The 14,200-nt window shown below is 35.1% G+C and overlaps 1 pseudogene; it reads left to right on the plus strand.

Annotated features, from left to right (window-relative positions):
- The first annotated feature begins 431 nt into the window (after positions 1-431).
- On the plus strand, positions 432-1,337 carry LOC123239374 (annotated as a pseudogene).
- The last annotated feature ends 12,863 nt before the right edge of the window (positions 1,338-14,200 follow it).

Raw genomic sequence — 14,200 nt, forward strand, 5'->3', positions numbered from 1 at the left:
TTATCCAAAAAACATAGTTAAGAATGAGAAAGAGGACTGCACTTGGAATAGTGAAGGAGAAATAGAGAGTGGAGAATTATCTCAAATGAAAGAATTGTAAGAGAACTATCTATTCTTATGAAGGAAAAGATGGGAGGAGTAGACAACTTTTGAAACTTATTCTCTTCAGATTTAACTCAAAGAGGTAATAACATACACTCTAAGTTGGTTATAGAAATTTTTTTTTACCATAAAAAAAGTGAAAATGAATGAGGATATAAAATGTGGAGATTAGACTAATAGAAAGGAAGGCAGGGAACGCCTCCCTCCAGCCATAACCTTTCAACCTCATATCCTGTGGAAGCAGGGACTGATTTTGACCTGGCACAGTGCATGTTGGTCAAGCTGGCATGGCCACTAGCTGCTTCCAGTGAGTTTTCCTTTAGTACAGGAGGCAGTGTCTCTCTAAGATAATTTATAATACCTCCATTGCATCTTGCATTGTAAATGTTAAGGCAGCTAAAAGATACTATGTTGCTGAAATCTGCAAAAAAGGGGAGAAAAGGCTCCAAAGAGCAAACTAAAGATGAAAAAACAATTAATGTAGAAAAACTAAAGACATATTGGTATATGGAGGGTGAGCCTGAGGATGATGTTTGTTTGAAATGCCTATTTCCAAGGCAGATTTATGAAGTGGAGAAAGCAATGAATTTACTAAAAAGATTTCAAATTCTGGGCTATTCTAACCCAAAGTAAGGCGTCTATCTTGACTTGACATTGTATATGGTATTGGAGAAGAAGAAGTAAAAGTTGAAACCATTTGCCAGTGTCCTTAATTTCCCATACCCATTTACTTCAAAAATTAATAATGTTATGGTATTTACAGAGAAAGCATCAGAAATTAAAATAGCAGAAGAAAATGGAGCTGCATTTGCAGGAGGATATGTTCTAATTCAGAAGATTTTGGATATGAAATACAAGCAGATTTTTATGTGAGTGTTCCAGAAGTGATGCCAGCACTTTAGCCATTAAGAAGGAAACTTAAAAAAAGATTTCTAAGGCTTTCCCAAAATTATATCAATCATGACATTATGAAAATGCTAGAATTCTTTAAAACTGCACATGAGGTTGTGGTAGATGAAGAAATGGAAATGCTGGATATGCCAAGTGACCAGATAGCCACTAATCTGCAAGTAATTCTCACTGAAGTCTGTCTGCAAAGACCACAGAGTAGTGGACCTTTTGTGGTACGTGCATTTGTTCATAGTGCAACAAGTGAAGGATTATTACTAAAGATTGAGCACTTATTGCCTAAAGAAAAAGTAAAAGCAGAAGAAAATATTAGAGAAATTATCTAAAATTTTCATCCTATGAAATGACTTACTGAATTTGATAACTTGCAGTCATATCTTCAGAATAAAGACATGATTTGCTTTTGACCCTTGAAAGTGAATTCTGTGACCTAGTTTATCTGAATAAAGTATCTAAATAACTAGTGTCTAAAAAAAGAAAATGAATGAGCCATAAAGGAACTCCTGACTTGGTAGACTTATAAATATTATATAAATAAATGTGCAGATGGAGGGAGAGCGAAAAACTGAATACTACTGGTAATTGTGTGACAGCAGTGGAGTCCAGATATGTGGCTAGTGCAAGATCAACTGAGGCTTGCCACCTAGCTAGATGATGTAACATCTCCCTCCTTTATAACAGTGCTTCAGGTCAGTGGATGGTATCCCTTCAGGTCCCACCTGGGGTTGGTTGATGATATATATTGGGCTCTATTAGCCTTGGTAACAGTTTGTCTGACTGTGTGTCTTCCTTCCCAGAGAAGCTATGAAATAACCACTCCAGGAAGGTACTTGGATAGTTTATCTATATTTTAACAAAGATGGAGTATTGGGTAATAGGTAGAGGAATTGGGAAATCCTAACTAATTGGTAATAATAATAAACCCTCAAGAGCTGTAGGCAGGTAATTGTGTCTGGTTAGTTAGCCCTCTGGCTCAGCTTGGCCACAGCCAAACCAGAGTAAGTTAGCTGCTGCTTGATGTCTTTCAGCTTCTTCCTGCTAGATGTGATACCTATACAGCCTTCAGGATCCACCCCTTTCCACCCTCTTCTTCTTCTCCAGCCCACTTCCTGGATCCCTCCCAGGCCCTGGGATACCTAGATAACTACAGATGATTTGATTTCCTAAATATCTAGGGGCAGGAGAATCAGAAGATTGATGGTCTGGGTACAGGTTGGCAATGCTAGTCAGGTACAAGACAGGAGGATCTTGCAAGGTAGAGTCAAGCAAGTCACCAATCCTCAAAAGACCAGGATCCACAGATCTCAGGTCCAAGGGAAGTGAAAGGAACCCAAAGCCAGGGCTGCCAGGGTATTTATACCCACCTTGGCCAAACGCTTTCTCCCCTGTCCTCACGGCCCCTGGGAACATTCTAAGATCCAACAGTCCTCACCCATCAATCAAGGGTGAGACTCTCTGCTCCCAGAGTTTCAATATAATATAAATTAATACAATTTTACACAGATTTAGGAAAAGATAGCATCTTACAAAATTCTTTCCATGAGTAGGTCCTGATACTTAAATCAGTGGAGGAGAAGAAAACCACAAAGGAGTATCTGCAATGAATTTCAGTCCAAATATGTTGAATAAAATATTAGCAAAAATGCCATAGTTACATGTTAAAAATATGGTACATTAAGACTAAGTTGGAATTATACATGGAATATAAGGGCAGATTCAATATTTGAAAACTATAGACCATTTTAATTAAAAAAAAAAAACAAAACAACAAAACCATGACTATATCAATGAAAACATATAAGGCTTTTAGCAAAATAGAAGACCTCTTTATATTGAGAATATTTAGAAAACATAGGCATAAATGGAATTTTTCTTACTATAATATTTAAACCAATAGCAAATGTTATCCATAAATCACTCTAAAGCCTTTCTTAGATGTAAAGAAAAAGTTAAAAAAAAAGAAAGGAAGACAGATTTGGGGAGATGATACTCAAATATAATCCACTAATTAGGAGGGACACAGTGAAAAGAGAGCAAAAGAGAAGTAAAATAATCATGGAGGGAAATACACATTCATTTTTCATAACTGTAAATGTGAATTGGATGAACTTTCTCATAAGATGAATGCAGGTAGTATAATAGATATGTTGGCTATAAGAAACACATTTGAAACAGAGATACATACAGAGTAAAGGTAAAGGGCTAGAGGAGAATCCATTGTGCTTTGGTTGAAGTAAAAAAAAAAGGATAAGTAGCAATTATGATCTCAAACAAATCTAAAGGAAAAATAAACCTAATTAAAGAAATAAGATAGGGAAATTATATTTTGCTAAAAATTACCATAGGGAAAGAAGTTGTGTTATTTAGAATTTCTGGGGGTTCCATTTAAAAGTATTTGACAAACTTTCTGTGGACATGTGGGGTACTTTGAGACTACATTTTCCCTGATCTTATGGGTTTCCGGTTTTTGACATGATGAAGTCAAACAATGGGAACCAATGTAGAGCGCGACTTAAAATTTGGGGTGGAGCTTGGGCTCGCACTCTTGCATATGATACAGACAAGATAGGAGAAGGTACCGGAGGCAGGATTTTGAAATAGCTAGGTGTGTGGTCCGATGTTTATGCTATCAACGTGGCTTTAATTAAAATATTATTTTTCCTCATAATATCAGCCTTTATCATTTTTAATTGTTACAAAGTAATATCCATCCTAAATATATATTCACCAATGGTATTGCAACTAACTTTTTAAAGGAGAAGTTAATTGACTTACAGGAAGAAATAGATACTAAAATTTTACTAATGGAGGATCTCAACTTTCTGCTTTCAGAACTAGAAAAATCTAACCCAAAAAATAAACAAGAAAGAAACTAAAGAAATAAATAGAACTTTAGAAAAAGTAGATATGATAGATTTCTGGAGAAACATGAATGGGAATAGAAAATATGTATATTTTTCTCAACAGTATATGGTATCTACACAAAAACTGACCACAAAGTAGAACATAAAAAACCTCATTAGCAAATGAAGAAAAGCAAAAAAAAAATTATTAAGTGCATGTTTTCCAGATAATAATGCAATAAATTTACATTTAATAAATGGTCATGGAAATATAGATTCAATATTAATTTAAAACATAATATTCTAATTCAAAAGAATAAGTGTGTTAAAGAACAAATAGAAGCAATCAAGTTCATTTAAGAAAATGACAACAATGAGGCAGCATACAAAAATTTATAGGACACAGCTAAAGAAGTAGTTAGGAAAAATTTATATCTATAAATGTTTATAACAGTAAATTAGAGAAAAAATCTATGAATTGCTCATCAACTGAAAGGACTAGAAAATATCAAAGTATAAACTCTCAAAAAAAACCAAACAAAAAAAAACAAAGCATAAACTCTCAATTAAATTCCAAATTGGAAATCATGAAAATCAAAAGTGAGATCAATAAAACTGAGAGTAAGAAAACTATTGAACCTGTAAATGAATATAAATCTTAGTTTTATTAAAAAATATATAAATTATTGGTTAATTTTATTTAAAAAAAGAAAGAAGAAAATCAAATTGTCAGTATCAAAAATGAAAAGAATGAACTCACTACAAATGAAGATGAAATTAAAGCAATTATCATGAGTTATTTTACCCAATTATATACCAAAAAAATTGATAATCATTCAATAATGAGAGTGCACCCCAGAATGCAAGGCCTCTGGACAGCCATTAACTTAGAAGCAGTAGACACATAGCTTTTCCCCTTAGCATGAACTTGATCTATTCCCCTTATCTTCAACCTAACCCATTCTTCTTTTGAAGTTATCAGATGCCCTGCCAAAAAACCACTAGGGCAAGGATTTCATCTGGAGTCTGACTAGGGAGTAACCCCCTGAAGTACTGAGCCTAGCTGTGCAATCATAATCTGATATATTGATCCATTACATATAGAAAACTTTTGTCTGTGATCACTGAAGTAGCCTATGTTCATTATCCTTATCTTGTGAATCATTACCTATCATTGTTTCTGTATGAAGATAACCTAATTCTTTTACCTACATCATTTACCCTATAAATTATAGACCCCAACTTAATAAATTTTGCTGCCACTCTAAGAAGCTGTCCTCATAGTTCTTAGAAAAGGTACTTCTTAAAACCCAACCCCTATGCTTCTTATCCCCGCTTGATAACCCAGGAACATAACATAATCCAAGTAAAATGGATGAATATTTACAAAAATATAAACTGCCCAGATTAATAGAAGAAATGAAATATTTAAATAATCCCATAAAAAATGAACAAGCCATCAATGAGTTCACTCTAAAAGTATCTCCTGAGCCAAAAAGATTTACAAGTGAATTTGACCAGACTTTTAAAGAATAATTAATCCCTGCATTATATAAACTATTGAGAAATATAAGCAAAGAAGGAATCCTGTCAAATTTCTTTTATGTCACACTATTGTCCTAATACCTAAACCAAGAAGAGTGAAAACAGGAAAAGAATGCTATAACCCAATCTTCCTAATGAATACTGATGGAATTTTTTAGTAAAATACTAAAGATTAAAGCAAAATATCAATTACAAGCCTTATTCACTCTGATCAGGTATACTCAGAAATTAGGGCTGGTTCAATATTAAGAAAACTATCTATATAATTGATCCCATCAATAACCAAATCATTAAATATCATATGATTATCTCAATAGATCTAGAAAAGGTTTTTGACAAAATATAACACTCATTTATTTTAAAAACACTAGAGAAGTAGAGAAGATGACAGAGTAGCGTATAAGACTTCCTTTCTCTCAGAAGTCCCCCACAATAAAAAAATAATTTCACAAAACTAATCCTAAAAATGGCAAAAACACATGTATCAAAAGTGAAGCTGAGCAGCCAAGGACAACTAGGGAGGGTAGTCAATTACTTCTTTGAACTTAGTCTCAATGGAAAGTGCAAACACTGGAGCAAACAATTCAGAATCAAAAAGTGACAAACCCTGGAGGTAGGACTCTCAGTTTCACATTTTTCTGATGATCCAAGGTGCTAATATCCCAGTGTCAGATATGAGTGGCATCAACAATGAGCAAAATCTGGAAGTGTCTTGTGGGCTAAAGCCTTAGCCTCAGATAACCCCACTCACCCACAGCAATGGGGTTGACTACAGATCAGAGAAGGACATCAGGCTACCCACTGCACTGACCAGACAACTGCTAAATCCCAGGCTATGGCATTGGGAGAGGAAGGATGAGGAGAGAGTACACACAGGTAAATGTATTTGTTTAGGGGCTGGGGCTATATCAGCTGTGGTCACCACCAGGAGAGTTGAGCTAGTGATTCTTGTGGTGGGGGTGGGGGTGGGGCAGGAAAGGAGCAGTCTCGTTTCAGTGCCAGAATTTCTGGGGCTCTAGTTGGAGCCCTGAGGTCAATCACAGATTTGGTTTGAGCAGGGATACCGGAGATTACACCTGAGTTGGATTATAGAAATTGGAAGAACTTTATTGATAGTTATCACAGGGAAGGAGAAGATCAGGTTTCAATCTCAAAGGACAATGAAGTTAAACACCAACTTCTAAAATAGCAAAGAAAAAAACTAAATGGTCACAAGCTCAAAAATAACTTTTGGTAAAGTTTTAAAAAGATATCAAAAACAAAATGACTGAGAGGTTGAGGAAAGATTAGAAAAAAAGTGATGGAAGAAAATTGTAAAAAATCACTCAAATGGTAAAATAGATTCAGAATCTCATAGACAAAAATAATTAGGTAATGATTTCTTCAGGTATCAAGAAATAGCAAAGCAATTTAAAAAATGAAATAGAAAAGTACAAAAATATTTTATTACTAAAACAACTAACCTGGACAATAGATGAAGGAGAGAAAATGTAAGAAGAGTTGGACTCCCAGAAAGTTAGGATAAGAAAATGGAGTTAAACACCATACTTCAAGAAATCATTAAGGAAAATTGCCCCAAAATTCTAGAAATATTGGGGTAAATTAGAAATTGAAAGAGTTAACTGATCATCATTGCAAAATGACTTCAAGGTAAAACTGCACAGGGATATTTTTGGTAAGTTCTATAGTTCCCAGGTTAAGGAGAGAATACTATAAGCAACAAGAAAAACAAACCAATTTAAATTTAAATACTGTGGAACTAGAGTCAGAATAACAGAAGACTTAGCAGCTTCAACAATAAAAGAGTGAAGGACATGGAACATAATATTTCAAAGTGCAAAGGAATTGGGTTTACAACCAAGACTAATATACTCAGCAAAGCTGAGAAAAATTCACAAACTAAAAATGGATATTTAATAATCTAAAGCAGTTACAACAACTATTCTTGAGGAAAAATTAGATCTCAGTACATAATTTGACCTATAAGATGTAAAAAAGGAATGAGTGGAAGAAATACCACAGAAAAGGGAAGAGGTATAGAGGACTATTTGTGCTAGAATAATTCTTCTAATTACTATAATAGTGAATACTATAATAGTGAATAGAGTTCCTTACAGAGAATTATACATAACATTTCTCCATATAGGAATACAAATAATTAGATCATATTGAAGCCCTTAAAGAGGCAAATTTAAAAAATACAAGTTCTGTTTCTTATTTACCTTTTCATGTTTCTCTTGGTTATAGACCCAGTTCCCTTGCCTTTCTGAATATCATATTCCAAGCCTTGTGGTCTTTTAGTGTGGAGGCTGCCAAATCCTGTGTGATCCTGATTGGTGCTCCTTGATATCTGAATTGTCTCTTTCTGGCTTCTTGTAAAATTTTTTCTTTTACTTGGAAGCTCATGAATTTGGGTATTATATTCCTAGGGGTTGTCTTTTGGTCTAGTGTAGATTGTGATCTATGGATCCTTTCAATGTCTATATTGCCCTCTTGTTGTAGAACTTCAGGCCAATTTTGCTGAATAATTTCTTTAGTATGGAGTCCAAATTTCTATTAATTTCTGCTTTTTCAGGAAGACCAATGATTCTCAGATTGTCTCTTCTAGACCTGTTTTCTTGGTTTGTCACTTTCTCATTGAGATATTTCATGTTTCCTTCTATTTTATCAGTCTTTTGACTTCGTTTTATTTGTTCTTGTTGTCTTGAGAGATTGTTAGCTTCTAATTGCTCAATTCTAGCCTTTAGGGAATGGTTTTTGGCTATAATCTTTTGGTTTTCCTTTTCAATCTGGTCATTTCTGGACTTCAATTTACTTGCCTCACTTTCCAATTGTGAAATTCTGCCTTTTAAACTGTTATTTTCTTGACAGATTTTGGTTTCCAATTTGCTTACCATTTCCTTTGATTTGGGGGCATCTTTCTCCAATTGGGAGTTTCTGTCTTCTAACCTGTTAATTTCCTTTTGAGCTATTTCCCACTTCTCTCGCCAAATCTCTTCCATCTTTCTCATCATCTCAGATTTGAAGTCTTCAATAGCTTGTGGCCAGTTTTCATTATTTTGGGAAGGTTTGAGTATGATTACTTGTTTGTTCTCCTCTGCTGTTTGCTCTGTTGTCTGGATTTTATCTGTGTAAAAATTGTCAAGTGTTACAGATTTCTTCTTGATGATCTTTCTCTTTTGGGGTTCTTGTCTCTGACTTGCCATTGTTAGCCCTGCTCCCTCTCAGGTTTATCCTCACACTCAGGGTCTGTCTGTGCTTTTTAAGCTCCTGAGGTCTCAGGTCTAGTCGTTCTCAGGGTCAAGCCTCCTGGTGGTCTCCTTGCTTGTTCCTCTGCCCAAGGCTCCTTTAAAAGTCTCAGGGTGCTGCTTCCACAGTCGTGTATCCCTCTACACTGGGTCCCCACTCAAGGTCCCTGATGATGCTCAGGATCTGAGCCCTTGTCTGCTCTCAGGATCCATGTCTGAGCTTGTGTCTGCAACCGTACTCTTGCCTGTGCTCAGGGTCTGTGTTCAAAGTCCATGCATTCTTTAGTCTCTTGGGTTGTCTTAAGTCTTGCTGCTCTCAGGGAAGGCACTGGTGATCCCAGGTAGCTGCCAAGGACTTAATGCATGCCTCAAACTTGCTCCAACTCTTGTGCACTGTCTTTGGCACTGTAGGTGGTGTGGGGGAGGCGGTTGCCCAGCTCTCACTTTAGTGAGAGCTGTTTCACCCCTTTACAGCATGAAAATGCCCTGATTCCATGTACCTCCAATGCTACGCTCTGTTGTGGGGTCCCTTCCTTCCTCTATATTTGTTTTTATGTCTTCTTGAGGAGTCCTATATGTTTTGGTTAGGAGAGGTTAAGCAGCTTCTTTTTACTCTGACTCCATCTTAACCAGGAAGGACAATCCTAAAGAATAAGTGAATTAAAGAATGTAAGAGGGAAATTAGGGTATTTTGTAGATATGTATTTAAAGTGTGGCCTCCAGGAATCAACAATTCAAGTTGATTCCATAATTAAATCAGATCCAAGTCAGCATTGGGTTAAGGCACTTTATTTACAATCAGGAAGGTAAAAGTATAGGAATAAAGAGAAAGGGAGAGGCTAATCCAGGCCTGCAAATGCCTGGACTAGAGATAAGGTTAAAATGCTAAATAAATGAGGCTGCAAGCCTCAAGGCCTAGCAACCAGATAGGTTAGTGCCTGCTTAAGGCAGAGTTTGGAAGTGCCCTGGGTAGGCCAAGGAAGTCAGCCTAACTTACCCACGTGACAATACAGAGTGTAAGTGTTCTGTGGTCTCAGGAGAGGTCCTTCAGCACCAAGTTCAGAGCAGGAACTGCTCCACAGGAAGTAACCAACATACTTAAAGAGATAGTGTCTTTCGTCACTTCCTGGGGGTCCATCTCTAATTCAAGCAGACAAATGGCAGTCCCTTGTTCTTGATTTGTTACTTGTTGTCATGTGTGGGTAACTCATCTCCCCTCCCCACTAAGGAAGGTGAGGGTGACGTCATTTCTATGCCTAGGTTAAGTATGAGTCTAATTAGGAATGGGCTAGAGCTAATTCTATTTACACAATAACAAATCAAAGAAAAAAATAATTTCATGAAAGTACAGATAATGAGACAACACATCCAAACCAATATGATACACAAATAGTAACTAGAAAAATTTTTACGTCTCTGAATGCTGTAATGCAGGATTGCTGCAAGAATATCTGGCACTTGCAAATCCACATGAGGCAATCCTGGCATTTGGGGAGAATAGAATGTTGACCCAGCCAGAGTTGTGGTCTCACAGCAAAACTGTTGGATACTGGGATTATAAATATCCCTGCAGTACCAACTGAAGGTCTTTTTGGCTTTGGGGCTTTTGGCTTTTAGCTGATTTCCCTTGACCTCTCCCTTGACATCCTGCTATCCCCTGGATCTCCCCATTGGGCCCTGGGATGAGGGAATTTTGGTGAGTGGAGATCATGGGAACTAGCTTCTATAGATAGGCAAGGACAAACTTAAACCAAGCCATCACCTCATTTAGGAATTTGCTAGACCTTATTACATCAGGGAAGTGAAATTTATCCCTTGGCTGAGGGCTGGCTCCCTCAGCCTAACTTCTACCTTCTGTGACCCCACACTCCAGCACTGGCTTCAACCCTAGCAATAGTTCTAGACCCTAACCCTCCTCCCTCAGCTTACCCTTGGCTTTCATAAACCCCTTTGACATTTATTCAAAGAACTTCTGGTGATTCATTATACCAACAACTAGAGCAAAAGCTGAAGAGGAATAGAATAACTTTCCTTTATTTCTTGAGGGCTAAACCAGGCATCCATCTTGGTCAGGAAGTGAACCAGCTTTCACTTCCTGGGGCTTGGAGTTTGTCTCCAGAAGGGAGGGGCTTTTTACTCCTCCCCTCAAGGGAATTTGAAGACAGCAGGGAAGCTGGCTAAAATATTTCAGACAGACTCACAGAACCTCTGGCTGACCCAAATTATCCTGTACTAAAAATAGCCTCCCTGCCTTTAAGACTCAGCTGAGCCCACCAAGTGCCCTCAAATATTAGCCCCATTAGCAGCATCATATTCCCTTATTACATTTCTGGTGAGCACAGTTAGATTGAACAACCCACAACAGCATGACAAAATGGGGGTAGCCAGGGTAATATTCACAATGTCTAGTCTCTCAATTCTGACCTGGTCTATGATGCAGGGGGCCATAGATTTTTGATTTATTAAAGTACCCAAATTTGTACAGCAGCTACTAGAAATTTACAACTATTATAAATGGTGTGCATTGACTTTGGCAGAATGTATTTGTTTTATTCCCATGGCTATGACTACTACAAGAAGAGATAGAAAACAATGTCCTACTTAAAATAATGACAGATGGAAATGATATCTGGGAGTATGCCTCCCAAAAAACCTAGAATTACACAAATATTATTATGAGACACTTTTTACAAAAATAAAATCAGATCTAACTAATTGGAAAAATGTTAATTGTTTATGATTGGACAGAGCCAATATAATTAAAATGACAATCCTACCAAAATTTATCTACTTATTCAGTGCCATCCCTGTCATGTTAACTCCATAAAATATTGTTAGGAAAAATAATAAAATTCATTTAAAAGAACAAAAAGTTAAAGAATATGCAAAGAATTAATTAAAAAATGTAAAAGAAGGACAGCTAGTAGTACCAGATTTTAGACTGCATTTTAAAGAGTAATTGCCAAAACTATTTGGTACTGGTTAAGAATAGAAAAGTATACCAGTGAAACCAGAAGAAACATGACAAACAATAGTAAAATATTATAGCAACCTTGTATTTGGCAAAAATATAAATCTGGGTTTTGGGGATAAAAAATCACTATTTGGCAAAAATTGATAGGAGAACTATAAAGTAATTTGGCAAAAAGTGGCATAGACCCCTATATTATACCATTCACAAAGATGACACCAAAATGGATACATAATCTAGACATAAAAGGAAATATCATAAGTAGATCAGAATATCAGGAAAAATATTACATATTAAATTTTTGGAAAGGAGATAATAAACAAATGATAGAAAGTATTGTGAGATGTAAAATTGATGATTCTGAGTAAATTAATTTTTAAAAGTTTTTATACAAATACAATAAATGTTGCCAAGATGAGAAGGAAAACAGAACAGTGGGGGAAATTTCATTCACATCCTCTCAGATAGAGGTCTCATATCTAAAATATATAGAGAACTTTGTCAAATTTATAAGAATAAGAATCATTCCCCAACTGATAAATTGACAAGATATGAACATTTTTAGACAAAGAAATCAAAGCTATATATATATATATATATATATATATATATATGTATGTATGTATATGAAAAAAATGTTCCAAATTACTACTGTTCAGAGAAATGCACATCAAAACAATTCTGAGACATCATTTCACACCCATCAGATTGGTTAAAATGACAAAAGGGCAAAATGACAAAAGTTGGAAGAGTTATGGAAAATGGGGACTCTCGATGGTCAAATTGTGAACTGATCCAACCACTTTGAAGATCAATTTGGAATCACACTCAAAGTATATCCTTAGCCTCAGAAGTACCATTTCTAGGTCTTTTTCCCAATGCTATCAAGTTATAAGGAAAATAACCTATATGCTCCAAAATATTTATAGCAGCTCTCTTTTTTGTGGCAAAGAACTAGAAACTGAGGGAATATCCATTCATTGGGGAATGTTTAAACAAATTGTGGTACATGATTATGATGGAATACTATTGTGCTATAAGATACAATGAGGAGGCTAATTTAAAAAAATCTTAGAAGCAACTACATGGGAAAATGAATAATGAAAAGAATAGAACCAAAAGAACGTTATATACAGCTACAGAAATGAGTATTTCAAGAATTATTTCTGAATGTCACTTCCAGAGAATGAACTGAAAAATGGAAACATGAAAGACAACTTATTTTTATATATATATATATAAATAAGTTGTCTTTCATATATATATATATATATATATGGAAGGGAGGGAGGAGCTAAGGTAATAGTAAATAAATTAAATTAATATTTTTAAAAATTAGTGAGCAAAGGAATAAGTAGAACTTTCCTTAAAATAAGTAGTAGCTAAAACCATAAGCAAATATCTCTAATGTAATTGAATTAAAAACCTTCCCCAAAAGAGCAAAGGTTAAACAGAAATGCCCATTACCACCACTCTTATACAGTATTTTACTAGAAATTCAAGCTGTAGCATTAAGAGAAAATTGATTGAGGAATTAGGATAGGCAATGAAGAACCAAATTATCACTCTTTGCAGATGAGATGATGGTATATGCAGAAAATCCTGGAAAATCAACTAAAATTAAGTTAAAATAATTAACTTTAGCGAAGTTGCAGGATATAAAATTAGCCTACATAATTCATCAGCATTTCTATATGTTAGCAACAAAACTCAGTAGCAAATGATAGAGAAAGAAATTTCATTTAAGGTAACACTGAATAATATAAAATACTTGGTAGACTACCTGCCAAGAGAAATTCAGGAATTATATAAACTCAATTACAAAACAATTTCCAAAAAAAAAGTTAGATCTAAATATCAGGAAAACATTAGTGATCATTGGTTGGCTAAGCCAATATAATGAAAACGACAATTTAATCTATTCTACTTATTTAGTGCTCTGCCTCTCAAACTACTCAAAAATTATGTTAAAGAACTTGAAAAATAACAACAAAACTAACCTGGAAGAATAAAACATTAAAGATATCAAGAGAATCAATAACAAATATGGGAAGGAAATTGAATGAGGAATTCTAGTTCTCAAACTATGTTACAAAGCAGTAATCATAAAAAAAATCTGGCACTGGTTAAGAGACAGAGTGGTTAGAGTTATGAATCAGTGGAATAGATAAGTGACAAAATACCTAGTAATAAATGGTTATAGTAATTTAATGTTATATAAATCAAAAGATCCAAACATTAGCCTCAAGAACAAACTATTTGATGAAAACTGTTTGGAAAATTGAAAATGGCATGACAGATATTGGGGATAGATCAACATCTCACACTGTATATCAAGAAAAGTTCAATGGATATATAATTTAAATATAAAGGGTGATACTATAAACAAATTAGGGTATCATGGAGTAGTTTGCCTGTCAGATCTTTGCCTAAGGGAAAAATTTGGAATCAGCCAAGATATAGAGAGTATTATAGGATGTAAAATGGATAACTTTGGTTAAATGCAATTTTAAAATAAAATTGTAGAAACATAACCAAAGCAACCAAGATTAGAAGGAAAGCAGAAAGAGGGGGGGTGGGGG

Source organism: Gracilinanus agilis, chromosome 3 (assembly GCF_016433145.1).
Source record: "Gracilinanus agilis isolate LMUSP501 chromosome 3, AgileGrace, whole genome shotgun sequence".
NCBI classification, from domain to species: domain Eukaryota; kingdom Metazoa; phylum Chordata; class Mammalia; order Didelphimorphia; family Didelphidae; genus Gracilinanus; species Gracilinanus agilis.